This window comes from Narcine bancroftii, chromosome 5, assembly GCF_036971445.1.
Source record: "Narcine bancroftii isolate sNarBan1 chromosome 5, sNarBan1.hap1, whole genome shotgun sequence".
NCBI lineage: Eukaryota > Metazoa > Chordata > Chondrichthyes > Torpediniformes > Narcinidae > Narcine > Narcine bancroftii.
In genome coordinates this window covers 175,754,174-175,766,645 of record NC_091473.1, presented here as the reverse complement: position 1 = coordinate 175,766,645, position 12,472 = coordinate 175,754,174, and the positions used below count along the sequence as shown (strand labels likewise).

Genomic DNA, 12,472 nt, shown 5'->3' with positions numbered 1-12,472 from the left:
GCACGTATGGGGATTGGTAGATGCTTAATAAGTGAAGTTTCCCAATGCTTGAGGCCTACTGTTACAAATGTTACGAGCCCAGAGGACCCCAAAACCCAGCAGCAATAGAAATTCACCAAGACAAATGGTTACTTAAACAAAAGTTGCTTTTAATTATCTTTAAACATGAAAACGGGATCAAACTTTAACTTATTACTATTAACTTAACCCCCTTCTAATTCTAGGCACAAGTGTATGCAATGAGTGTGTAAGTTCAGAAAAGTACTTTAATTCACAGTCCAATCTCACTTCTCACTCCTCCAAGTTCACTAGTTGCAGACAATTCTTACACTGTGCACAGAATTTAACATTTATGAAGTTCACCAGGCTTTGGTGTTTTAAAGGTAAATGGTTACCACTCAGGAAGGTTCTTGTCAGTTTTCAGAGAGAGATTTGTTGCTTGTTGGACACCCACAACTGATTCCTTTCAACCTGCCACTTCAGTGTCTTGCCGAAGAAACCTGCCCCATCAGGGTTTTCCAGATTTTCTTTCTGGTCACCACAGAGTTCCTTTTCATTTCTCTTATTTCAAGTGAAACATTATGCAGCCAGCCATCTCCTCTTGTATGAATCATAAGGACTTTGACCAGGCTGAACTAAGAACTCACAACCTGTCTTCCAAATGGGATTTTTCCACAAGCTTGCCAGCTTGTCCTGTTCCAGTCCAAGCTGCTGCTGCAGCTGAACTGTAGAACTGAATTCTCTCTCTCTCTCTCTCTCTCTCTCTCACAGAGAAAACCACATGACCCTCTTAGAACAGCTATCTGCACTCAGTCTGTGGCACCAGACCCAATCTTCTGAGTTTGTTCATCTGTTGCTTTCCAAAACAATAATCCATTTCTCCACAGCATGTCCAATTAACACCTACTTGTCAAGTCCTTATAGGCATTCTTCAAAGTTTTTACAAAGGCACCTGGAGCCTGGACTGTCTGGCTTGAGCAGAGCTCTGGCATTTTCAATAAGATCCATTTTGAAGTGTTTGTATGTGACCTACACTAAAAAATCCTTCCACAATTTATTTTCTTTTAAACATATAAGGCAATATAAGGCCTAATTAAAACATCTGCATTAAGAATAAACAGCTTAAAATACAAAAATACTAGACTGTACTTACACTGAATATGCTTCACTTACATGAATATATAAATCTTAAAGCATTTTACTTTAATTTCAGTCACACTCTTTGAAAACATTGAACCCTTGCTGCATCTGCAGGTTCCTCCCCCCACCACAGAACCGCCAAACAATAATTATATATAATAATTAGCCCCTCCTCCCCCAAGTTTACAAATAAACCCTTTGACAGAGTGACTCTTACTAAGCTGGGCTAAGGAGACTCTTAAACAGACACCTCAACGGTGAGTGGCATTAATCATCTCCTTATCCTGGGCGACACCATTGCTGTCGCACACAACTTTATTCAAACAGCTGCTACAAGGGGGACTTCGATGGCCTAATTTTAAAAATTTTTATAAAGCAGCTCAACTTAGATTTTTGTCTTCTTGTTATCAGACCGATGCGAAGATTACATGATGCAAATTGAATTGATTAAAATAGGAGAAAGTAATTCTGAATGTATTTTATATAAATGGCAAAAGAGGTTATTTAAAGGAAGTATATACTCAAAGTATGGAGTGGAGTACATTCGGAAAGAGGAATGAAGTATGATATTAAATCAAAATTCTTTAATTCTTTTCATGGTTAATAATTGTTATTTGATGTTTGGTATAATTGTGGAATAAAAAAATAAGGGATTGTTTTTTAAGATCCGTTTTTTGACTTTTGATCAATTGTAAGTTACGTTTAATATACCACATAACACTATTTTTTCTTATCAACTGAAATCATGTTTAAAAATAAAATTAGGGAGGAATTTTAAATTACCAGAACAAAGTCCATTTGAATATCTAATAACGGATATGTTTATTGAAGGGAGAGGAGAGGAGAGGAGAAGAGAGGAGAGAAGAGAAAAGGAGAGAAAAGGAGAGAGGAGAAGGACAGAAAAGAAAAGAGTCCGGGGCAGGTAAGAAAACTTTTAAAAAAGTCTCTTACCAGGGTCTGCGGGGAGGATTTGGCGTCGGAGGCGGCCATTGGTTGAGCGAGCGTACAGGAGAGTGTGTAGGGGTTAATTGGTAAAGGGCCAATAAATAAGAGGGACAGCGAGCGGCCCAGCGAGTGAGTGGCCCAGTGAAGGAGTGGGACTTCCAGGCTTTGGCTCATCAGGCTTCGGCGAAAGCAGGCGGAGAGAAAGCTAAGATAGTCTTTATTACTACTTCATTGGGGTAAGGGATGAGTGTTAAGGCTGTGTGTTGTCGGGAGTGCCGGATGTGGGAGGTCCTGGAGTCTTCCAGACTCCCGGATGTCCATATCTGCACTAGGTGTGTCGAGCTGCAGATTCTCAGGGACCGTGTTAGGGAACTAGAGCTGCAGCTCGATGACCTCAGGCTGGTTAGGGAAACAGAGGAAATCATAGACAGGAGTTACAGCCAGGTGGTCACGCCAGGGCCACGGGAAGATGAAAGGTGGGTAAATGTCAGGAGAGGGACAAAAAAACGTAAGGTGCCAGAGAGGAGCCCTGTGAATGTAACCCTCAGCAATAAGTACGCCCCTTTGAGTACTGTTGAGGGGGACATCAAGGTTGGGGGGAGCGACAGTGGCTGTGCCTCTGGCACGAGGTCGGCCCTGTAGCTCAGAAAGGGAGGGAAAGGAAGAGGAGGGCAATTGTGGTAGGAGACTCCATAGTTAAGAGGACGGATAGGGGATTCTGCGGACGCAGCAAGGAGAACCGGATGGTGGTTTGCCTCCCTGGTGCCAGGGTCCGGGATGTTGCTGCTCGTGTCCCAGATATCCTAAAGTGGGAGGGACAGGAGCCAGAGGTCGTGGTACATGTAGGTACCAATGACATAGGGAGAATTAGAGAAGAGGTCCTAAAAAGTGAGTACAGGCAGTTAGGTAGGGAGTTAAAAAGAAGGACCGCAAAGGGGGTAATCTCTGGATTACTCCCTGTGCCACGTGACAGTGTGAATAGAAATAGAATGAGGTGGAGGATTAACACGTGGCTGAAGGGGTGGAGTAAGGGGCAGGGTTTTAAGTTTCTGGATAACTGGGACCTTTTTTGGGGAAGATGTGACCTGTACAGTAAGGACGGGTTACACTTAAATCCCAGGGACACCAGAATCCTGGCAGAGGTATTTGCTAGGGCTACTCAGGATCCTTTAAACTAGAATGGCTGGGGGGAGGGAACAAAATAGTACAGAGCAGTAAGGAGAAGGTTAGAATGCAAACAAAGAAAGTTTGTAGTAAGTATTTGAATATGGATGGGCAGGTGATAGAGAAGGGAAATGCTCTGGAAGAAGATGAAGGGCAATTGGTGAGGAAAAGTAAATAATGTTGTTATTAAAGATGAGGGAAAACAGGGATTAAAAATTGGGAAATCTCTGAAATTCATATATTTTAATGCCAGGAGTATTGTAAAAAAGGTGGATGAGCTGAAGGTGTGGATTGATACTTGGAAGTATGATGTGGTAGCGATTAGTGAGACATGGTTGCAGGAGGAATGTGATTGGCAGCTGAATATCCCTGGGTTTCGTTGTTTTAGGTGTGATAGAGTCGGAGGGGCAAGAGGAGGTGGGGTTGCATTGCTTGTCAGGGAAAATATTACAGCGGTGCCTAGGAAGGATAGATTAGAGGGCACATCCACGGAGGCTATTTGGGTGGAACTGAGGAGTAGGAAAGGAGAGGTTACACTTGTAGGGGTGTATTATAGACCACCCGGAGGGGACCGAGACCTAGAGGAGCAAATCTGTAGGGAGATAGTAGATATTTGTGATAAGCACAGGGTTGTAATTATGGGAGATTTTAATTTTCCACATATAGATTGGGAAACACATTCTGTGAAAGGACTGGATGGGTTAGAGTTTGTGAAATGTGTGCAAGATAGTTTTTTACAACAATATGTAGAGGTGCCGACCAGAGAAGGAGCAGTGTTAGATCTACTGTTGGCAAATGGGATGGGTCAAGTGACAGAAGTTAGTGTTGGCGAGCACTTCGGGTCCAGTGATCATAATGCCATCAGCTTCAATGTCATTATGGAAAGAGAGAAGTCAGGGCCAAGGGTTGAGGTTTTTGATTGGGGAAAAGCTAGATTTGAGGAGATGTGAAAGGACTTGCAGGGTGTGTATTGGGACAATTTGTTTTATGGGCAGGATGTAGTAGAGAGATGGAAGTCTTTTAAAGATCAGATTTTGAGAGTGCAAAAGCTTTATGTTCCTGTTAGGTTAAAAGGAGGGGCAAAAGGTTTGAGAGAGCCGTGGTTTTCAAGGAATATTGGAAACTTGGTTCAAAGAAAAAGGGAGGCGTGCATTAGATATAAGAAGCATGGAGTTAAGGAGATGTTTGAAAGATACATTGAATGTAAGAGGAATCTTAAGAGAGGAATTAGGAAAGCTAAAAGAAGGTACGAGGAAAATATGGCAAGCAGGGTGAAAACTAATCCAAAAGAGTTCTACAAATATGTTAATGGTAAAAGGAAAGCTAGAGACAAAATTGGTCCCTTAGAAAAACAGAGCGGAAAACTGTGTGTGGAGCCTAGAGAAATGGGGGAGATATTGAACAGTTTCTTTTCTTCGGTATTCACTAAGGAGAAGGATGTTGGGAGATGTGAGATAAAAAAAGCAAATTGGGTAAATATGGGGAATATAGAGATTACAAAAGGTGTAGTTTTAAGGCTTTTGAAGAATATAAAGGTGGATAAGTCTCCGGGACCAGACGGGATCTTCCCCAGGACATTGAGAGAAGTGAAGGAGGAAATAGCAGAGGCTCTGGCGGTAATTTTCCAAATGTCATTAGATATGGGGATAGTGCCGGAGGATTGGCGCATTGCGCATGTGGTTCCGTTAATTAAAAAGAGTTCAAGGAGGAAGCCTGGCAACTATCGGCCTGTAAGTTTGACGTCTGTGGTAGGTAAATTAATGGAGAAAGTTCTTAGAGATAGTACTTATAAATATCTGGATAGACAGGGTCTGATCAGGAGCACTCAACATGGATTTCTGGGAGGAAGGTCATGTTTGACCAATCTGATTGAATTTTTTGAAGAGGTGACTAGGAATGTGGATGAGGGTAGCGCAGTGGATGTTGTCTATATGGACTTCAGTAAGGCCTTCGATAAGGTACCACATGGAAGGTTAGTTAGGAAGGTGCAGTCTTTAGGTATAAATTTTGAGATAGTCAAATGGATTGAACATTGGCTGAAAGGGAGAGGCCAGAGAGTGGTAGTGGATAATTGTCTGTCAGGTTGGAGGCCGGTGACCAGTGGTGTGCCTCAAGGATCTGTATTGAGCCCATTGTTGTTCGTTATATACATTAATGATCTAGATGATGGGGTGGTGAATTGGATTAGTAAATATGCAGACGATACTAAGATAGGTGGAATAGTGGATAATGAAGAAGGTTTTCAAGGATTGCAGAGGGATTTGGGCTGCTTAGAAAAGTGGGCTGAAAAATGGCAGATGGAATTTAATGCTGATAAGTGTGAGGTGCTTAATTTTGGTAAGAAGAATCAGAATAGGACATACATGGTAAATGGGAGAGCATTGATGAATACAGAAGAGCAGAAAGATTTAGGAGTAATGGTACATCGTTCCCTGAAGGTAGAAACTCACGTGAATAGGGTGGTGAAGAAGGCTTTTAGTATGCTGGCCTTTATCAATCATTGCATGGAATATAGGAGTTGGGAGGTGATGTTGAGATTGTATAAGACGTTGGTGCGGCCTAATTTGGAGTTCTGTGTGCAGTTCTGGTCCCCTAATTATAGGAAGGATATAAACAGAGTGGAGAGAGTGCAGAGAAGGTTTACCAGAATGTTACCTGGGTTTAAGCATCTAGAGTATAGGGAGAGATTGGACAGATTAGGTCTTTATTCTTTGGAGCGTAGAAGGTTGAGAGGGGATTTGATAGAAGTATTTAAGATTATAAAAGGGATAGACAGAGTGGATGTGGATAGACTATTTCCGTTAAGAGGAGGAAAGATTAAAACAAGAGGACATGAGTTAAGAATTAAGGGGCAGAGGTTAAGAGGTAACATGAGGGGGAACTTCTTTACTCAGAGAGTGGTAGCCGTGTGGAATGATCTTCCGGGAGAAATAGTGGCGGCGGAGTCAATTGTATTATTTAAGAAAAGGTTGGACAGGTATATGGATGAGAAGAAGATGGAGGGTTATGGGCATTGTGCAGGGAGGTGGGACTAGAAAGGGGTGTTTGGTTCGGTGCGGACTAGAAGGGCCTAATGGCCTGTTTCCGTGCTGTAATTGTTATGTTATGTTATTGAAAGATTTATTACTAATATGTATATCAAATTACAAGAGACTATTCAGAGAAAGGATTTCTTCAAATCCAAATTCAGATGGGAAAAAGATTTAAATAAACAGATTCAAGATGAAGTAGGGTCAAAATTATGCTATGAAAGTGTAACTAATACAATTAATGTTGGATATCAAATAGTACAATTTAATTTTTTACATGAATTATATTATACTTCCAACAAATTGCATGCTCTCCATTCAAATTGTTCTGATCAATGTTTTAGATGTAATAAAGAAGTAGGATCTTTCCTACATGCAGTCTGGCCATGTGAAAAGGTAGAAAAGTTTTGGAAAAATATGAGTATTTTATTGGGACAAATTTTGAAGACACAAATTTTGAAGGATCCCAGAGTATTTTTATTGGAAGATATTTCACAATTGAAGTTAGTTATTTTTAAGTGTAATAACTATAGCTGTAACATGGAAATCTGGTGATATTGTAGGATTGAACGGAATTGTTAAATTCTACACCATTAGAGAGAATAATGTATAATTTACGAAATCAACCAGAAAAATTTGATAAGATTTGGAAACCCTACATGGATTTTACTGGCTACGACTTTACCTCCAGTGTCCACCACGCCCTCCCCCTCCCCCCATCCAACCCACCCTAATTAGTTAAGGTTTAAGATGGTTATGTAAACAGCAATTAATTAATTAAAAGATATAGGTTTATTAGTCAGACTTTTCTTTTTCTTTTTTTCCTAATTTTTTGGGGAGGGAGGGAATGGGTGGGGATGGGGGGGTGGTGAAATACATAGAAACTGTACTTTTGTGTCATAGTTTTTATTATTTTTATTTTATGGATAAATACTGTTTATGTTTTGACGCAAATGGAAAATTAAATTAAAATAAGAACAGCTGCTACAAGCAAAACACGACCAAAGAGCTCCACTTGCTGAATATTTGCTCCCATCTTCACCAAAGGTTAATGTGTTACTTCAAAGAACATTTTACAATTTTAAACTTACGTATTTTTTACCTATTTTTTAAAAATTCTTATTTTTTTTTTTAATTTATTGATTTTAATTCTTAAAACTTATTTTCCATTGTATTTTTGCTGGTTGTTTGAAGCTGCTGGTTGCTTGAATTCCAGATAACCAGGGGTTTTACTGTTTACATATTAACAGTGGAAAGGAGTAAAAGCTATCAAAAGTTATTTTCAGTTTTAACCAGTAATAACAGTCTCCTTATTAGTATACTAAAATTTGGATCATTAATTTATGGCTAAATTTTGCTAAATATCACTGGGAAATAATGATCAACTGATTAAATATTAAATTTTCATAATGATCTCAAATAATATTCGAATTATCAATGTATAATATTCACTTTTCAGATTTAATTTGATTTTACTTTTCAAAAGCAATGGTGTAAAGTCATCTTCAATAACTTGTCTGCAGGTGCTGTGATTGTAGTTAAAGCACAGAACTGCTGGTGGAACTTAGATGATTTTGCAGAGTTCATAGATGTTTTGGGCCTGAGCACTTCCTCTTTGGTAATATATTTTTATTTCCTATGGACACTGCATTTTGATCTTCAATAATTTAGCTATCTATTTACAGTTTGATAGATTATCATCATGAACTGTTTTATAATAGTTGCTGTACAACATGAAGTTTCTGAATATTGAGTGATTAATCTATTTTAGTTTTGGACATATTGGAAAAGAACTTTGTAATACATCTTATCCATGCTCTGGATGGTCATTGCTGTAGTATTCCAGTAACTTTCCAGTTGATAGATCTCATGCTCAGTTGCAGCTAAAAAGGAATGGCAATTCCTCATGGGTAGTGCTTGGAGAGAAACTGAGTGGACATGGCAGAAATCAAAAGGTGGGGTAGGGGAAGAGACTGGGAACTCAGCTGTGACATTGATGGCTGAATGGGATATCATGGAGAGGAAAACATAAAAGGTGGGATCGAAGAATAGAAACACATCCAGCTTCTCTCCACCAACATGTTCAATCACCTGGCCCACCTTGTTCATACATTTCCTTCAATTCCATTCACTTCCTACAGACCAACAGTGAAAATACTGTATGGGAAAGTCCATGTGTTTAAGCTAAGCCTGCCTCTTGTGGAACAATTCTTGGCCTCAGTCCTATTGAAGTGCCTTCCCTCAACCCTTCTGTTAGTACATGAATGACTTCAATGGGGCTGCACATAGAGAACTCAAATAATTCATTACTTTTGCTGCCAATTTGCATCCTGCTCTAACTTTCACATGATCTATCTCTAATTCTTTCCTTTTTACTTGTCTCTCAAGAGATAGGAAAGTGACCAACATCTATGATGATGCCACAGACTTCCTCAGATGTTGATCATACTTCCTCCCCCAACTCTTTTCCATTCTCCCATTTCCTCCACCTCTGTAGTTCTTCTTTCTCCACCTTCCACACAGGTGCCTCTGAGATATCCCTTGATCATAACTGTGACTTCCACCCACCATAGTAAGCAGAGCTCTCAACCACATCTCATCTATTTCTAGTGCCGTTGCTTTCACTCTTCCTCCTTTAAGCCAGTGCAAGCCCTATGATTCCTCCGATGTTACCTCCAGCAAATAATCTTTCACAACTTGTTTCAGCTTCAATGCAGTTCCACAACCTGACACATCTTCCTCTCTGCATCCCTGTCAACGTATTAATGGAGCTTTTCCCATTGATCTTCCATCTTCAGCAACCACTATCCTCATCGTGTCTCTTTGCTTTACAACACTTGCTCTTTTATCTCACTCCTTTCACCATCCAGGGACACAATACAGTGGTCTCAGGTAAAGGAGCAATCGTATGCATTTCTTCCAATCTGGTGTATTGAGTTTGATGCTCACACTGGTCTGTTCTGCACTGGAGGAACACAATGCAGATTGGGTGAATGCAGTGTGAGAGATGATGGAATATGGGAAGTTAAGCAATTGCTAAATAGGAATGAATTAGGATGGGGTGAAGGGATCATGGAATAAGGGAAGTCAAGCAAGTGCTAAATAGGAATGAATTATGATGGGTTGAATAAGGGTGGAGTAAGAATGGAGTGTGAGAAAGGGTTAAGCAAGTATAATAGAATAGGGGTCTTATAGCAAGTAGATAGATTTAGCAAGTCCTGGGGGTTGAGATTTATAAGAACAAAGACATGACACTTCCTGGTAAATAAGTTACAGAAAGGCACACAAACTGCAGTAGGCAGAATTACCTAATGCCAAACCAATCCAGGAGGCAGAAGAATGTTAAGGGGGGAGGTGCCTCTGTTCTGAAATAGAATGTATAAAAAGTTGGGTGAGCCCCAGTATATGTGTGTGTATTCCCAGGGTAAGGGGAAGCACCCAAGTTTGCACTGTTGTAAAATAAATTTTCTTTGTTCTCAATTTTTGTCTCGAGTGAAATCTGTGAAGGCACCTCTGCTTCTCACAGCAGGAATGACTGGGCTTCCGGTGGGATGGATTTGCCAGCTGCTGCAGGGCCGAAGACATCTTCTGGCAGGGAAGTTTCACGTGACTTTCTTCTCCACCACCCCCCCCCCTCCCCCAACCAAAGGAATCGAGCCGAGCAGAGCTAGGAATGTTGTTGCCTCCCTGTGACCTTGGAATGAAAATGCACCCCATATTTGAAGGATATGATATACCCATGATAAATCCAAAGCCACCAATATAACAAGTTGCTATCTGCCAAGGTTCCACTGTGTTATCATTTCTTCAGGAAAGGATCAGCTGCAATAATGCATTTGAAATCACTTTAACCTGAATCGTACCCTGGAAGTCTGCCAGTCACATTTAAAATGCAAGGCACTTCCCTCACTGTTGCTGAAATGTCACGCAACCAGGAACGTTCTCTCTGCTTTACACTGGACAGAATTCTCCAATGGATATAGTCACTGCAAGAAGTTACAATGCCAGAAAGAGCTGCCTCCCCACAAATGTTCCCAGTGTAAATATACAATCTGCGAACAGATGGCTGAAGCAAAGTTGCCTTGAAAATGCTGGGAGGTAACCTCTTAAGCGTATGTTCCAGGATAAAGCTGCCAGAATGTTTGGCACTGTCCATATTGATATATCTGATGGATAGCTGCATTTTCTTGAGCAGTGCCCATACCTCTGAAGGAACATATCTTATTTCTCCACATATTATGGAACAGTAGATACATTTTTTTTTACATGGAGCTGTCAGAAAGCAGTTTGCAATTCACTTGCTAAAGGTCATTTACAATTACTTGCAGTGAGAAGTTAATGCAGGCACTGGATGGTCTACATCATCCAAAGTTTATCAGTTACTCTTTGTGTTTAATGTGCTAATGTTCCCCTGTTGGATTATGGATGGAATAGTATGGACTACAGTAATGGGCAAAGTTTTTCAGACTCTGGCTAAAGGACTATCAAAAGAAATAAAAACTGAACCATAGAACATTGCAGCAGAGATAACAGGCCCTTTGGCCCCCTTCTAGATTGTGCCCAACTATTATTCTGCTGAGTCCCACTGAACTCCATTCAGTCCATAGCCCTCCTTACCCCTCCCATCCATATACTTGGACAATTTTTTTCTTAAATGTTAAAATTGAGCCCACATTTATTGCTTCAGCTGGCAGCTCAGTCCACCTTCCCACCACATTAATGTTCCCCCTAAATGTTTCCACTTTCACCCTTAACCTATGCTCTCTGGTTTGTGTCTCACCTAACCCCTGTGGAAATAGCTAAGTTGCATTTACTCTGTCTATCCCCCTCATTAATCTAGATTCCAGGGAATAAAGTCCTAACCTGTTTAATATTTCCCTGTAACTCACCTCCTGAAGTCCCAGAAACATCCTAGTAAATTTTCTCTGTACTCTTACTATCTTTTTGATATCTTTCCTGCAGTTAGATGACCAAAACTGTACAACCTAATACAAATTTGGCCTCACTAATATCTTATACAACTTTGCCATAACATCCCAAATCCTATACTCCTTACTTTGATTTACGAAGGCCAATATGCCAAAAGGTCTTGTTACAAGATCAAACCAGCAACCACAAAGAAGGCATGTCACACAAGGGTAAAGATGAACAATTACTTTATTAACAAAAATTCACCTTCAAACTTTAATTCAAAATCCCCCCCACTGGTTACTATGCAAATTTCTATAACAGAGTAAAACGAATAAATTCCCCAGCCAAAATATATAAAATGGAATTAAAGTCTAAGTTATATTTCCAACCAGCCCACAGAAAAACTTAGACACAAAACAAACACAAAACACACAAGATTCACAAAACTTCGATCTCAACTGAAGCAAAGATCATAAACAAAATTCAGTTTGTTTGGTAAACTGAAGCTACAAGATCTTTGAGAGAGAGAGCACAAAATTTGAAGTTGTCTTGTGTTGCTGCAGAGAGAAGAACCACTGGTTTGGTCCAGATCCTTCTGGCTGCCTTCAGAATGTTCGTCCTTTTTGAAATCCCAACATTCTAAACTGTCCTCCAGACCATGATTTATGCCCTGGGCCTTCTTCCACTCCACAGCACCACCCAGTGGTGGTTTATCATCCAAGTCCAGAAATATTAGATAATTTTCTGCACATGCTCAGTCCATCCATTCACTCAGCACTCCACCTTCACCTTGGCTCTCTAAGGCAAACTGTCACTTTTTAACATAAAACCACACAACACATAGGCCAATACACAACACAGAACTCTGTAACATCTCTCCTGCTAAAAAAAAAAATTGGTCCACAAGAACAAATTTTTAACAATTAATGGAAGTTTTACATAAATAAAATAAAATAAAAACACTATTTTTTAAATAACTATGTGATTAGATTCATATCTACCCAGATTAACATCTTGACAAACAATCTGCCATTACAATATCCGTACCCTCTATGTGTGTAATAATTAAATCAAGCTCCAATTCAATAATCATCTTTTCTTATTTTTCATTTTAGACAGAAAAACTAATGTATTATGATCTGTATATATTATTAATGGTTTTTGAGCAGTAAAAATAGACACATCAAATGTTGCAATGCTAAAACAAGCGCTAATAACTCCTTCTCAATGGTTGAGTGATTTCGTTGATGGTCATTAAACTTTTTCCAGAAGTACAAAATAGG

General features: G+C 39.9%; 1 long non-coding RNA gene across 1 annotated transcript; it reads left to right on the top strand.

Annotated features, from left to right (window-relative positions):
* Positions 1-1,976: 1,976 nt before the first annotated feature.
* LOC138762861 (uncharacterized) lies at positions 1,977-10,029 on the top strand. The gene is made up of 3 exons (XR_011357214.1): positions 1,977-2,062; positions 7,802-7,896; positions 9,772-10,029. It is a non-coding gene; the product is annotated as an uncharacterized lncRNA (long non-coding RNA).
* The last annotated feature ends 2,443 nt before the right edge of the window (positions 10,030-12,472 follow it).